The 16,929-nt window shown below is 41.1% G+C and overlaps 1 long non-coding RNA gene across 1 annotated transcript; it reads right to left on the reverse strand.

Annotated features, from left to right (window-relative positions):
- Nucleotides 1–13,719: 13,719 nt before the first annotated feature.
- LOC121692706 lies at nucleotides 13,720–15,463 on the reverse strand. The gene is made up of 4 exons (XR_006025319.1): nucleotides 15,367–15,463; nucleotides 15,187–15,250; nucleotides 14,823–15,019; nucleotides 13,720–14,033 (listed from the first exon to the last, which is right to left on the reverse strand). It is a non-coding gene; the product is annotated as an uncharacterized LOC121692706 (long non-coding RNA).
- Nucleotides 15,464–16,929: the final 1,466 nt, after the last annotated feature.

A 16,929-nucleotide genomic window follows, 5' to 3' on the forward strand; every position in this document is an offset into this window, starting at 1 on the left:
GGAATGAACAGAATGTCATGACCCTCAGCAGGGCTTTTCATTTTGACTGCAGTGATCATATCTTTGAGTAGTTGACCCACCTTGCTCTTTTAAAGATGCTGCTGCTGCTTAGTTGCAGACTGAAAACAAGACGTTTAAACAACAGGCTTATTAAACAGAGATTACAGTGTAAAGATCACACAAATTACCACCATTTATTCAATATTCTACAAAGATTACATCAGAAACACTCTGGGCGGTGCAAGGAAATTAGGGCATCTTGCTTGTAAGAGACACATACACTGGGCATCCCTGCCTTTAGTTTTTTTTTTTTTTTCAAAATGGCGGGCTACACATAGTATAGTATCAGCTGAGAACAGGGCTCACAGCATGTCAAGATAGAGGTGAACAGTGCAAGTTAATAATTCTGTTTAATAAGCGAGCAGCCAAAGTTGGAGTTGCCTTGCATGGATGTGAGGCAGTATTAATGGCATGGGGGATAGGCTACCCTTAGGCTGGAGATGACTTCTGTATGATGTAATAGCGGGCACCACATCTGAAACACCAAAAATCGTTCTCAGGGAAATGGAATCATTTTAAAACATCTACAGTGCTTACAGGACAGTGGACAATTGTCGGGAGTCTAAGTGAAGTCACTCATTATGAGCGTAAACGCACCAAACAGGCAAATAGCTGCTTGCTAGTTGAAAGGAAAGACAAGTTAAACACACCACAAGGGGTATTAAACAATTATACATATCTGGTTACATTTATGCTGTTCGTGTTTGTGTTATGGTGGGAGTTACTCACCAGATGGTCTTGCAATACCCTGTCAACAGCTTCAAAATAGTATTTGGAAAAACACACACTACTACAACACACACTACTTTTTGTTTTCTTTCTTTTTGTTTTTGTGATTATGATTACATATATAGATTATTTTGAAATTCACAATGACTCAACAATGATTGACAACTTACCAAGAACAGAGTCAACACAGTGCTTACCAATTTCAACATTTCATAATGCAGATTCCAACAAATTCATTTCAGGTACTGTGAGGACAATTTGGCCTCTTTTGTGAAACAAGTGGAATATGTTTGACAATAGTAAGGATAGTAATGTCGCTCCTTTGTGGCAAAGATAGAGTTACTAGGATCTGCGAACAATCCTTTTGTCAATACATTTATGAAGGATTACCATTCAAAAATAAGTTTCAGTCTAGGTGAACAAAGACATAATTATTTTTGGATCACTGCTGTTATTCACAGATATTTTACTGTACATACGGCAGAGCCTAATAATTCCACTGCCACTTTGTATTTGCTAGCACTGAGACTACCTCACAGAGCCACAAACTGGATCAATCTTTGACAAAAATAGCACATTTAAAGAATTTTGCTCCTTTTGAAGGAGATGACAATGATAAATACACCTTCCTCCCTGCACCCAACCCCACACACATAGAAAAAGATTTTGCAGTGATTGTTCATAGCTTCCCTCCAGAAGACCTCTGTTGATAGAAACAGGTTAGCCGTCCTCATGGACTCCTCTGCACGCACACCACAGACTCTGCCTGCTATGCACACAGACCAGCCTGTGATATCTGGATTGAGATTAGCCTTGTTGCAGTTTATAGAATTCATAAGACATTACCAGAATCAGATCAGGGAAGTGTCAAGATCGCCATCATTTCGGTGATCTTTCGGGGGACCTCATCGGGTCAAAGGTTGAGCTTATTCCTACATGGATTTTGTACTTCAGTGTTTACTGTTGGGGATTCAGACATCACACATACATCACCCTGAGTGAAAGGTCAGGGGCTGCATATTGAGGACCACGGTCTGCCTTTGCCTCCCAGACTCAGAGGAAATGAAGTGTGGCAAAACATGACTCACCACACAAACATCCAAGAGCTATTTTTTTTTTTTGATCTGATACTCCTCATGGACATGATGTGAATAAGTTCACATTCATCAGTATGAATACTCGGTGGGAGTGGGATCCTCTGTGCTGTGGAAGCTTTGATTGATGAAAAACCCCCTAAGTGATATCACACATACATATTTGCTGCATAGCACTGCCACCAGGAATCTAAAATAAACATCTATTTATGAAATCCTCTTAATTAAAAAATCTGATCAGTAGTCAGTCCCTTCAGTGTGAGGTAAATCATTTGATTCATTAAAAACCACCTTGTTTTTTTTTTAATTAACTGAGGTATTAATGCCTGTAGGCTTACAACGTTTGAGCTTTAAAGCTTAGAAGACCAAGACCTAGCGTGCTGGGACAGAAGTTCATTACGGGGGTGGCAGGCACCCGCTGATGAAGAAATCAACTCAACGAGAGAACCCCATCGACTCAAGCTGCCCCTATGCCATCCGACAGAAGGTCCAGTCTGCTCATGAGTGTGTGTGTCTCTGTGTGTGTGTGTGTGTGTGTGTGTGTGGGGGGGGGGGGGGGGGGTGCTTTGTTAGATGCCTGCTTACAAATATATTTTGTGTATACAGGCAGAAAAAAAATCTGGCATCTCTGAGACAACTGTACCCAATGACAGGAGTGCCATGGCCTGTGACAAGGCCAGCAAACCTTCAATCTGCTGGTCAGTTTCAGTTATGAACTTGTTTAACCAGCTATTAAGAAGCACAGTTGCCCCAGCATCCAAAGGTTAAGGCAGGCATAGAATATCAAGGATGAAAACCTTTAGGTAGTAAACACAGATTTAGCTAATCAAACAAGCTGTTCCACACATGAATACACCTTCTTGTCAGCCATATCTCCATGAGTTGATACTAAGCCAATGGTAAACATGTTACATTCATATTTTGGACAGTTTTGTGGTGAGAAGACTGTCAGACAAAAAGCTTATAGCTCAATGTACTATTAGCACTGTCTCCTCTAGACAGCAAAATGAAATGAACATGCCCACCAGAGACCCTATCTGCTCTTGTACACCAGCCCCAGACACGAGGATGGAGGAAGACAGTGGGTGGAAGTCTCCTGGCTGCTGCATGTGCGAGCGCGCAGCGCTGAAATGATTCCTCCGGCCCCTGCTTAATTACATTGTGCAGTGTGACGTGAAAGGGTGTCAGATGCTCAGAGAGGCGGATCTGTCCTAATGAATGAAAACAGATGGGAGAGAGAAAGGCGAGCCGAGGTGCTGCCAAGAGATCTGGAAAGGCGTGGAGAACAAGGAGGGAAGCCATAGGGATGAAAAGCACTGAGAGAGAAAGACAAAAGAGAGAGGGAGTGAGAGAGAATAGAAAGAAAGAAAGAAAGAGGCGCGTGACTTATGAATGTCCACACAATTAGAATATGTGACGAGCAGTAGCCTGGTTAGTCTGATATGTAGTAAGACCTCATGTGTCTGGGAGGTCAACATGCACACAAAGACTAGGGCATCACCATGGCAGCCAGGCAGATTTGCAGTTCAACACATATACTGACATAACTTTATGGGACAGATACTGTAAACATGCTTGTTTTCATGCATTAAGATAAACATAGTATACCGGTATGTTTTATATACTGTGTATACACCCTATAGCCATACACAGTAATGTTAATCTAATTTATATTGACTCGTGAGTTAAAATGTTGGAACTGAAACTTTAGAATTATGTAATTTTAGTGGGAAACTGAAACCTCCCGTTTTAGATGCTAGTTACACAATTCACTGGAATGTTTGAGAAATGTTTCTGAGACATTACAGTGACTTTAAGTAATTATGGAATACTGTAGGACCACATTTAAAGGGATACGCCACCATTTGGGGAATTACACTCATTTTCCACCTTCCCTCGAGTTAAACTGTTGAGTTTTACTTTTCTCCAGTTCACCCAGCTGTTCTCTTGAGTCTGGCGATACTACTTTTAGCTCCAGCCTAGCATATCATTGAATCAAATTAGACCATTAGCATCACGCTTAAAAGTGACTAAGATTTCCGGTAATTTTCCTATTTAAAACTTGTCTCTTCTCAAGTTAGAAAGTGTAGGCTGATTTTCTAGGCTGATTTGACATGGAACTCTACTCTCTTTCTGGCATAATAATCAAGGAACGTTGCGAGTTATAGCCTACGGGGACTATTTTCATATCATTGGCACCATGGTACGTTCGCAACGTTCCTCGATTATATGCCGGAATGAGAGTTCAATGACTCAGAGAAAGGCTGGGTGAACTGGAGAAAGGTAAAACTCAACAGTTTAACTCAAGGGGAGGTGGAAAATGAGCGTATCTGAGCGCATATAAATGGTGGTGTATCCCTTTAACTGAGATATTTAAATTCTATGGGCTGATTTTACACCGTAATGTTCCTGTGCAGTAGACAGCCTGCAGAGTGTCAGTGTTGTGCGAGAAGTCAACAAATCACCAGCCTTGGAAAAGGACTTAGAAAGTGTCTCACTGCCCATGCTGAGACAGAGAGTGAGCAAATAAACATGAGAGAAAGAGAAAGAGAGAGAGAGAGGATGGAGGGTATTAGATTTACTCGAGCGAGTACTGGGATTACCCTGCTGTCTAGCGAAATGAAGTCGGTGTTAAGACAAGGATATGGTATTTAAACAGTGGGAACACCTTTACCTAGACTCCCCGCTAAGACCTTTGGACAGCCTGTTGATTTCCTTTGGGTAGATATGGGGACACTTTTCTATTCTTCCCTTCCCTTTTTATTTATCTGAGAGCTTCATGCCTGGTCATGATTTATGTCTGGCAGTGTGATGAGGTCTTTATCAAAGATAGCATGTCCTCTGCCCAGCAGAGGCTATCCTCACCTGCACACATGTAATGGAAATGAATCTATCTGTAGCTAATGCTATTTTTTTGCTATCAGGCTATGAGGAGACAGAGAGGGGGCACCTTGTTGGTCTTTTAAGTCTCCATTATCGGATCATCAGCTGTCTGGGGCCCGACTCCTCATGACTGCGGTTTTAAAATAATAGGCCAACATACAAATAAATGGTAGTTTCTGTAGTGCAAGCAATCTGAGAAAGCACTAGTTTCATCTGAGTCGAATCGCAACCTATCTTATTTAGATGGGGTGCTGAAGATACATTCACGCACACGGGCACACGCACACACACACACAAACACACACACACACACACACACACACACACACACACACACACACACACACACACACACACACACACACACACACTGTCAGTCATGAATTATTCCTCACATTTCAGCGTCCTTGTGGAGGCAGGTCAGTCAGACTTGTGTGGTAAAACACATCGTCATATCATTTGCTCAAACACACACACAAACAACCATGGATCAATTTTTCTTTTTAGGATAACAGTTTATGATGCTACTACAGAGGGCCAGGCATCTATCCATTCTCACCTGATCAAAATGAAACATAACAGGGATTAGAGAAAGGGAGAAATTGTTACAGTTGGATATAAATTTACTATTAAGCTCTTAGCCATGATATCACCATAATCTTGTCAAATATCACTTAAATGAGTCTTAAGATTATACTTAATGAATAGTCATCAGAGATGTTAAAACTTGGCTCTCAATACAGAGATCAAGCTCCTCTTCGCCAGTTTCAAAAAGAGAGAGAAAAAAGGCTCATTACAAACACAATGGATGAATTTAGTCTACTGAAGCAGACACCCCTCTCTAATTCCTCTCCTCCTCCTCTACTTTATATTCCTGCGGAAATGATAAAGTACTTAGTTTAAGCTTCACTACACATTTGCCTGACTAATGAACATCTCTCCTAATCAGACAATACGACTGTAGTAAAAGAGCAGAGGATAGTTAGTTGGGTGATGTATGAAATAAATGTGAGTCTTGATTAATTTTGATTTTTTTTTCTCTGTGCTTTGAAATGTTCTCTTATCTCTTTAGCCATAAACATCAATGGGTCTTGTAGCTTGTCTGTGCATATTTTGTATAGATTTATATAGGTTTGAATGCTTTTTGATTAGTTATTGGACTTCATCAATATGTTAGGTATTACTAGTTTATGTACACTGTATAAATATAGTCTATTACAGTATATACTAATTGCTTTATATTAGACCTCATATCTTTATGGTAATAATGACAGAACTGAGATTGAAAGTGGTCTGTTTTAGTATGGATATACTGTAGGTATTAGTAGTTGGGTTTTTATATTTAAGACCATGCATCACTGAGAATTGCCCTATAGTCTAAATCTTTGTCCAGTTTTGGTAAACTCTTCAATTTCTAGTGGACATTAGGATCAGATTATTGTCAAACTGTTGTTCATTTCAGATTTAATATGATTGCATCTCATGAAAATGTTGCTTACAGAATGAATTTTCTTGATGTGTGGGGCTCTAGGTTTATAGCTTCGATATAGATCTCCCATATGACATTAGACTTGCTCAGGGGGAGAGAGAGAGAATGAGAGAGAGAGAGAGATTTGCCATCAGTTTCTAGCAGCGGTCACACACAGCTTTGTCTACGGGTCGTAAATTTGACAGGCAAAGAGAAACCCATAGGGCACCAGAGGCAGCATTTGTCAACTGAATTTACAGAGCAGAGATTATTTAACAGAGACGTGTGCAGAGCCAGCATATCCTTATTTTACCTCTCTCTCTTTCCCTCTGTCTGTCTCTCCATTTCTTTCTATCAGCTGTCTCTGGTTGGGGGCCCAAGCCAGCGGTGCTGTGGAAGATAGGCCTAAGCCAAAAACAATCGCTGATGGCGCGTCCTTCAACCTCAGTACTCCAACCCGGCTGTTTCGCAATCTCGGTAATTAAGGATCTTTTATATCACGCGACACGACGCTTGCCTCGTCCTCTCAATCTTCCCCCGCCTTCCTCTGTCCGTGTAAGATGGGCGTGCGCCCGAGCTTTGCCGCCACCTAAATCATCCCCCCGCTGCCCGTTTTGCAATTTCCCTGGCCTGCAGTCTCCTCTCGCCCGCTGCAATTTTCCCAACGCAGAAATGGAGTTCAACGGCAATTTTCTTTAATGTCAGATGTGATACGGGGAGCAAGCTTTAATAGCGGCCAATGTGAGCGGAGGTGTTTCCAAGTCTCATTGCAGCTTTATTGTTCTTTGTTCCGATCAAGCACTATTTTCTCCCACTAGAGAATAATAGCCACTCTTGTCAGTGGCGGCAGAATGGAGGTAATTTTTTATCTGTCCACTTTCGCCGGTGCTGGACGAAAGAGCCGTAACTGGGCTTTTCAGTGCTGGCAGAGCCGAGGTGCCCTATAGGTTGCACTTTATTCGATGTGTTTTGCTTACAATGCGGAGGCCAGACCACACTGTAATCACTATGACCAAAGCACTGAACAGGTACCACAATGGGCTCTATAACCTGGTTTCTTGGGGCAATTGTGCCAGATTGCCATAGAGAATATGCACTGAAATTGCAGTGGGGAAAACAGCAGAAATGGCTATTCTAAGAAATGCCTGCTGCCCATTATCAGAAAAAAAATCACATGTTCCATAACTGTTTAGATCATTTCAAGTTCAAGTTTATTGTCATGTACACATAAAAATAATTTATCATTAATGAAACGTGTTATGCTCAAGAGCCAGCTCAACTTTGTGGTGGGGGTTATGGTTTGTGTGTTTGGGGGGGGAGGGGGTACGTTTACCAGTTGTAACATGGTAAACTCTCCTGTTAACTATGCGTTGCGTTGTGGATGGAATAAATGCTTGAGTTTTGTTGTACAGTGTAGTTTGCTATCTGCAACTGTTTATTTGTTGCAACAATACAGACAACAGTCATTAGCTGTTGACAATTTGACATCCGAAAATGTACATTGTACAGACTGGGTTAGCAATTTTGTATGTAATTTATAAAACAATACAACAATCATACAAGTAGATTCATAATAGTAACAGTATATATAACTAGACTGCATTTCCGGCGGGAACTGCGAAAGTGTGCTTGCCCTGGTCCGGTCAGCAACGTGAGCAGACAGTGGCATACGCTATGCTGAACCTGGCTTGATCCAGGCATTGTAACGGTGCCTTTCAGTGTTGGAGCAGTGGCAATATCCCAAAAGCTCTAGGAGAGGGCTATTCAACTATTGGCTTGCGGGTTGAATGTGATTCGTTGGATTTTACCTTTGGCCTGCCTTCGAATTTAGCTTCTATGACTGAGATCAAATCAATAAAATAAAATGACAGCAGTGATTGGCTGCAAAAATAAATAATGTCACGTGTCTTGCGCCTCTCAAACTGGGCTATCAGGTAACCTACAGAGGAATTGAAATTATGAAATATGACCAAGGCATTAAAAAGCTACTTGTTTGTCAGGATACCTTTTCACTGATTTATTTAAAAAAAATATGAGCTATGAATGTGAATGTTATATATTCCATCCCACAAATTATGTTTTACTGGTTTATTTGACAAATAATCTATATGGATTTGCTCTATAAAGACCGTATGTCTGTTTGGGATTGTTTTGTGAGCCTGGGGTTGTTTTGAGAGCCTATTGATGTAGCCTATCTCAGAATAAAGGAATACTTCATATTACTCTAAACCACCGTCTGTAAATCAACTGTATACTACTGTCTACATTGCACTATATTTCTTGACCTGTCTCTGTATGTTTCATCACCTTTCTATACTTTGCCTCACATTGCAACACAGCTCAGATCTTTGGTTGCTATGAAGGCCAGTCGTTCTAAATGGATGGTTGCTATGGCCAAAGGCCAGTTCTATCTCTGCCGTTGTCAAGCGGGCATATCGTGGAATTCTGATTAACCTTATCTTATTTAAAACATCTCTATTTTACTTATCCCACTTCCATACAGTGGGTCCCATTAAGAAGTGGCCACTTCATTCGCGCTTACCGTGATTCACACAGCAGCATTAATAAATTAATCTGTCACCATATGCCTATGCTTACGTTTGCAAAGAAAACATTTTAATTTGATCCACATGAAACGTTACATTTCATGTACATGTTGACAATGAGTAGGCTAGTTTTGGTTGTTGGTGGTGTTATTGCATCCCTTAGTTATGCCTACAATGCAAGTTCCCTCGCGATTGGAAGCTCCTGTAGACAATAGTAGACGCATTTCAAAACATCGCGTTAGGAGTCCTTGCCACTTCTTTTAAGCACAGACGTAGGTGCTACTTTTAGGGCTAAAGTGCTTCGTGAATTACTGTTAGTAAAAAAAAAATAGCAGTCCTAAAGCAAGCATCTCATATCAAATGACCATGGCATTACGCTAAAAACATAAATCCCAATTAGCAACATAGCACTACATCTCCTCCTCCCTATAGCTAGCCACACAAGAAATTAATGATACTAAATCTCTGCTTAGCATGCTTCTCCGCTTAGCATTCTAATAACAGAAGGGGCACGTTTATGTTGACCACTACAACATGACTCATTATGTCTGTAACGTTAACTGTATAAAACACTTACTTTCATAAAGGACGCACACCATCCAGCACATGGAAACCGATATTTTAGGTTCTTGGCCACAAACTCAAAACGTGTCTCTCTGACGCCCTGTTCTAGAATCTTTGCTCTGAAGGCTGTGTTGCTAAGGCAACATCAAATAAACGAAATGATAGTCTTTCAGTATTAAATGTGTACGTGTGATTCCGAATGGATGTGTGTGGTTTGCAATTAGAATAAACAAGAAATAACATTTCCAATAATTTCCCATGATAAATTACATAATATTTGCACCTTCCTTACTTGGGAATCTCACACCGTATTTCAAGTAGGCTACACTAGTGAAATGTAATACAACGTTGCCACCTAGCGTTCAGATAGTTCTAGGCTATTTAACATTAACGTGACATTGATTGTTTATTCTTTCGTCAACTCCATGCTTTTAGGAAAACAATCTTTTTATCATAGTACCCTCTTCAATGAGCGATTACCAGCTCGTTTTTGTAACAGAGATAGCTGTTTATTATCCCTAGGTTTACAGAAACACCTATTCACAGGGCTGCCAATATTTCAAAAAACCTTGGAGTGAGATTTGGTGGGGGCAACCAAAATTTTGCTGCGGAAATTTTTGTTTGGCTCGTTCAGCATTATACCGTACAGTAAAAAAAAAAGTACATTGGTTCTCAGGTGTAGGGACCAGGGTCCCAGAGTTAAATTAACATTGGTATCAAAGGGATCTAGCCTAATGCTAGGACCATGGGCGATGGAGGCATTCTGAAAGTGGGTGGGACATTTCAGTGGGGGGTATGGGGGTCCTCCCTCAGAATTTTTTTTTTGGACTAGATGCAATTTCCTGAATTCTGGTACATTTTACCAGGTTATTTAGATACTTCTATATAACAAAATAAAGCCAGCCTACGAAATTAATAAAAAGTAAATCATGCATAATTTAAAAATAACTCAATATATAGGCTACTTGGCTACGCAATAAGGTTTCCATTACAGCACTGCGGACGTTCAATGAACGCATGAAAGCGGATAAAGTAAATTAAATATCAAACTAAAGCGAAAATGTCATGCTTTTGAAGGCCTACCATTGTGCAGTCTAGCTGTGGTTAGTGACGTGATGCTGTTAATGGGGAGTTTTACATAAACCTATAGGTTATTATTTATTTGGCGTACAAACAGCACTGGTATTTCGCACGGCAATAGTGGGGGGGTCCAAACTAACAATTTTAAAAAGTGGGTGGGTGTTTTGTAAGAATTTAAGAAATGTTTGTATATTTTAACTTTTAAATGCATCAATCTGGTAGCCTAGAAATCTAGACGCACCCTAGCGGCAGCAAATTAATTTGCTCAGCCTGTACGTCTAGTATCAAACCATAGGGATTTCTATTGGCTGACGCCGTGGACGTCATCCAATCGCAGCGCTCTATTTTGTTAGAGAGTCTTAAGGCGGGCTTAACAGGATAACAACAGTCCTGCGACGGTGAACAACAAGGAAGGTGGCTATGGCGAACGAAGAGCGGTTGTTTGAATCGGCGTTGGCGTCAACTTTGGAGGAGTTGGACTTGTGCTTTTCTTTGAAAGTTGAGCAACACAATGCACTTAAGTCATTCCTTTCGAAGAAGGATGTATTTGCCGTTTTGCCGACCGGATACGGATATGGTCGTAGGCCTATTGCATGCCTAGGCAGTTTGAAAGACAATTCTCTGCCCGCCCCTTGGATTAACCAAGGTGAATGGTTCGATTCCAGACTATACATTTAAATGATATAGGATGGCCCGCCAGGCTATCAATCTGGTGCACTTTTAAAAATAAATTCAGAGGTCAGACTTGCTTATTTTTATGGAAATATTTGTGCTGTAGCCTAAGCTATTTTGCACTTCAGAATTATAACCATGCATACACAGGTGGAATAGTTATGGTGATATTGCAATAAGTTCACAACCACAAAAACATATGGTACATTTCACAGTTCAGAAATGTTCAGCACTCCATGAAATTATGCAGAAGTGGTCACCTGTGTTTTTCAGCTAGTTCATTTAAGATAATATATTGGTCATTGTAATGGCCATAGCCTACAGGCTATTCCTTTTTCAGGATGTACCCATATCTGCATGATGTGAATGTTTGCATATGGCTTATGTCAGGCTTTATATCAATATTTGTGTCTCCTTATTTGATTTTCTTTATATTTTTGCATTAGTGTCACTAGAAAGCATGGCAATATAAATATATTCATTTATCTGTGTAAGTGGGATTGGCTGGAACCTGACAATATAAGAACCATGATAGTGGGATAATCTACTGAGCAATTTACAAAAATGTATGTAGGCCTACTGACAAATAGGTTACATTAGAATACATTATAATTTCGCCCCAATGAGGCTATGTAGAAATGTGTTGCAATTTCAAAAACAGAGGCATGCTTTATATCCTCGTATTCGGTACGGTTTGCTGTTTATTGTGATATTAGGTTTGCCACATGTTGTGTGAAGGGTTAGTGAGATATTAAACCGAGAGTAATGGGTGTGCACTGTGTGCAAAATGCAAATATGATTAGCGCTAATATCATTGGAAAGCTTAGATTCCGCTCGTTCACATGATGTGTGATATCATGTATAGGTTTAGTTTAGTTGAACCTCATCTGCCAGGTATTTGACCTACCACGTTGACACTTCAGCGTGAAAAATACTCAAAGCATAGGCCTACCTGAAGCCGGGGGAATGCGCCTGGGATGGCTTTTGAAGTAGCATCGCAAATGAGAGAAAATTTAGAAAATTCCACAGACAGGGGGTGCTCTTGAACCCTCTCACCGTCTCTGAAAGCATAACCGTGGCTCAACAGGTAGATCTATAGGCTAAACTCATTTTTCAGGCATCTGACCGACCAGGTTGACACTTCAGCGTGAGAAATTGTGGGTGTGGCGTGTGAGTGTGTGAAACTAATCAAATGCGTGTGTCTCACGGCCAATGCGTGAGAGTTGGCAGCTATGTATTCATATTAATACGTAGCCTATGGAGTGCTGCCGACCACTGTTCATTACGGCCCAGAATGCCTTGCATGTCTTTACAACAAAACAACACAGTAAAACCTAAATGCCCGTAAACATATGCATTTGCATACTTGTAACATTTTTAATAATACTCTCCCATCATGATATGTAACAATAATGAAAAATTTAATTTGAATACCGTCAATGTGAAAACAACTCTATTATGTAAGCTATATATAGCTACTGTTCTCCTTGCTATTTCAGTTCGTAAGTCCATACTATCCCATGGCAGAGCAAGGATTTCATGATTGGGCAAGGTTGCTTGGAGACATTGTGCATACATGGAAGGCATTGTGATAGAAGGTAAAAGGTGAATGGTTTGAGTTACCAAATACCCGTAGGTGGTTTGCCAAATGATGAAAACTTTTGGAATATTTCTTTTTTTTTTTTTGCCTATGCACCCTCACACTGGAGTCCCCAGTTCATATACAAAATTTGGTATCGATATGTGACAGTGTTCCTGAGATATGGACGACTTCCTGTTTCGGAGCTTCGCCGCCGATTTCGTTTGGCTGTGACGGGCAAACGCTTTCGAAAATCAAAAATCCTTCCGCTAACATTTGTGAGGCTTGGTCCAAGGATAATGTACGTCAAGTTTCGTGGCGTTCGGACCAAATTTGTGACCTGTGAAAATTTAGTTTCGCTTTCTGTTCAATCCAATATGGCGGACGAACGGCACGCCCACCTGACGTCATCTTCGCGACCAACTTACACCGGTACTGACCGGACGTTTTAAAGTTGGAACGGTGTCTCTGTCTCAAAGGGCCTAGGCGCTAGGGCTGACAAAAAATTAGGGAGACGGGAAAAATAATAATAAAACTTAAGAAGAACAATAAGTGTGCTGCTTTGCAAGCACACTTAATAAAACTTAAGAAGAACAATAAGTGTGCTGCTTTGCAAGCACACTTAATAATAATAATAATAATGTGGCCTTCAATATAATATGTAAAAAAATGAGCTGTAACAATTATTCATTCATGTACCAAAAATGAAAACATTCAGTGAAACATTTGGCCATGAAAAATGATTGAACCTTCATTATCACAGTAAATGAATAAACATGTATTGCTATTATAATTATGGAGATCACATACTAGGGTATAAAGCCTCCACAGGCATGCCACTTCAGTTGTGATACATCACCTCATAAGTATTTCATTGTAGCTCATTATTTGACTGCACAAAATTAGCACTGAATTTGCTTTTGGCAAAGTTATTTTGCTAAAATATATTTTGGATCGTAGGAAAACGTGAGCTGATATGTGATTGGCTACGATTAAGTCATCACCCACCCCCTCCCCCACCCCACTCCCACACCCCATGGCCCTCTCACGGCCCCCTGTTCCATTTTAAGCGAGGGGAAGCACTTGGCAGGGTCAAGACGCTCGACTCCAACTGCCTCTCCGCCTCTCCCCTTGTCTGGGATCCAATTTGTCACTTGTATCAGTGGCGGATAACGAGATCCAGTCGACAGGCCCTCCCAGTGGCGACCTCTGGCAGTGACCTCCGCCAGCTAGAGAAGCGGCTGGCTGGTTGATTGACACCTCCGAGAGCAGTCCCCTGAGCGAGGGCCCCCGCGGGCAGCCTGGGCAGATAACGGGCGTCCTGGCGGTGTCAGACACGAGACCCATTGTGGGCTCAGCTGCAGATAAGAAGCCGGTTTGAGAACACCATAGGCTGACCTCTCACCCATTGTGTCACTGTGTACAAATATGTTTACAGGGAGAGGCGTTGAGTAGCAAGCAAAGAGATGCCACCAAGAGCCCTCTGTGCTGTGTTTGCAGCCGCTTTAAGACACGACAGAGGGACTCTTTTTGTGTTTATTGAGTTGTTAATGTTAATACATGTACATGGTTTAGAGCAGCCATTTTATTGAATACTTTATAGTCATCCTTGAAAGGCGCCTTTAAATAAAATGTATTATTATTATTCTTTTTCACTAAATATCATTTTTTATGTTATTTATGGTTCAGATATTTGTATCTGTAGGCATGCATTCATAGAAAGTGTAAAGCAAATCTGCAGAAAACCACCAACCATTGCAAGATGATGCACACTATAATGAATGGATGATATGCAATGCAGTATGACTATCATTCCAGATATGTACCTAAGCTGAAGCAAATAAATATCTTTTAGCAGTATGTGTCCCTGAGATCCAACCTTTGATCATCTATCCCAATGATCTGCTGTCTAATTCATGATGTTCAACTTCTGTCTGATGAACAACGTGAGAAGCCAATAGTAAAACTGGGACTTACTTCACATTCATTTCACCTTACTCAGAAATCATCGAATCTCATCTAATCTGGTTATTGTGTTCATTCAGGGCCTTTTGCTGGTATCTCATTGTGCTTTCACATTTCTCATTGTACGCAAGACATGAAATATGAGGCTCAAGGGAAACAAGTCCTCTGTGATTTCCATCTACCTTTTGTTTTGATGGTGAGATTTCTGGGCTGTGTCTAGAGAGAGAAAGAGAAAGAAAGAAAGAAAGAGAGAAAGAAAGAAAGAGAGAGAGAAAGAGACGACGACACATTCTCCTGACATCTGCGTGTCTGACTGATGGTCTGCCGAGAGCACTGTGATGAATCGCAGTAATGGAGACAGCATCTTGAGAACGGATCGCTTCAGAGAGCGGACACAAAAAGCGAGGGAGAAAAAAAAGGACAACATTTGCAAATTCATTATTTTAAGTGGTTTCTCTTTATTTTTCCATTTTTCTAAACCTCCCTGGGAAAACAGCTCACCTTAGGGGCTTTCAAAAACTATAACTATTGATTAAAGTGGCTTACATGTTTGAAGTGTATTGATGAGGTTCCCTGGTCAAGGTCGGTGGATATGTGAGTTCTCTGATCCCTGGGGGGAAAAAATGACAGAAATGCAGAGCAGCGGGCAGTACCATCAGAGTTTTCTGGACGAGTGGTTGCGTTTTTTGCCTCATGGTTGGACACACAGGTGTTGTGTTTACTTACTGTGGGTGTCATGGCTCTTGGCTTGATTGGTGTTGAAGTGTGCTGGCCTCAATCTGGCAGCGCTCCAGAGGTCACCGAGGAGATATCCGGGATATGGGCTGCTTGTGTTGGAATGATGTAGGCCATAAAAACAATAGCAATCACCAACGAACGATTTGACATTGTTCTTATATATTTTACAACAACAAAATGTCAGTGGTAGAAAATGTGTGTGTGTGTGTGACAGAGAGAGAGAGAGGGAGAGAGAGGGCACAGGAAAAAGAAAGCTCAGACACACAGAGCTGAATGACCATGTACTCCTACAAGAACGTTTCCTCATGTGTTCCTTTTGGAAGACCCTTCCTTTACACATTAATCCAGTTCTAAACTTACTACTTAAACACCCTCATGTAAAGGTAAGGTAAAAGAGACTTTCTGTTTTTTTTTTTTTTTTGGGGGGGGTCAATGACAAGGGTGCCTTGATTTTGATCAAATGATGTCATCTTCCTGAAAAGTAAATGGTGGCATTTGTGTTTGTGTTTCTTCCCATCCATGTCATTTCCTTTCCCTCCTTTTCTCCCAAAGTAAGCTATATTAAAAGCAGGGGTGTCCATAGGGAGCTATGTCTCTCAGCATGCATAGCACTGATATATGGAGATTCATTCTCTCCTTCTCCATCACCTCCTCTATCACCACCACTAGCACCACAGACATACCAATCCATATGTATGAAAACATACAAGCATTTGTACGCACAGGTGCGCGCGCGCACGCACACACACACACACACACACACACACACACACACCAAGAAACATGCATTAACAAACCCACCCCGACTAGTAGTCCCCTCTACCCTTGAGCCCTCTGGTTTTCCATTCCATTGATCAAGTAAAAACGCACGCCTGGACTTTCCTTCTTGTTGTGTTTTATGCATGGCTCTATGTCAGCAACATCAAGGCAATGTGTGTGTATGTGTGTGTGTGTGTGTGTGTCTGTCTTTCTAGGGGGCGAGGGACTGTGGGATGCTTGAGAAATTCAAATCAGCCACTTCATCACACATCTGCTGGAGAGACAAAGGAATAGAGAAGGAGGAAGAGAAGGATGAGAGGGGGAAAAAGAGTGTAGAAAATAGAGATGGCAGGAGGGCGAGGAGGAGAGAAACAACCATTGCTAACAGTGGGGTGATGCTTTACATGGCAGACATTCAATTCCCAGATCAGACAGCATTCTAAAGCAGAGCAAGAGAGACACTTTGTTTGAGAGAGAGAGACAGAGAGAGAGAGATTGAATTTCAAAAACCCTTTATTACATCCTTGCCACAAAGTCAGGGACGTGCAGAGGAATTTTGAGGGGCAGTTGCTCTGACCTGAAAAAAGGGCACCCCCCCCCCCCCCCCCCAATTTTTTTTTTTTTTTCAATTAAAAAACTCACAGGCTTTATGCAGGACTGAGAATAACAGCGTCTTTTTTTTTTAAATATATACACAAAGAAGTAAAACACTGAAATACAGCACTCAATCACCTTAACTTATCATTATTATGACCGCCGCGCAGCGAAGCGTCATGTAGGTTTAGTCAGATT

The sequence above is a fragment of the Alosa sapidissima genome, chromosome 19 (assembly GCF_018492685.1).
Source record: "Alosa sapidissima isolate fAloSap1 chromosome 19, fAloSap1.pri, whole genome shotgun sequence".
Lineage (NCBI taxonomy): Eukaryota > Metazoa > Chordata > Actinopteri > Clupeiformes > Clupeidae > Alosa > Alosa sapidissima.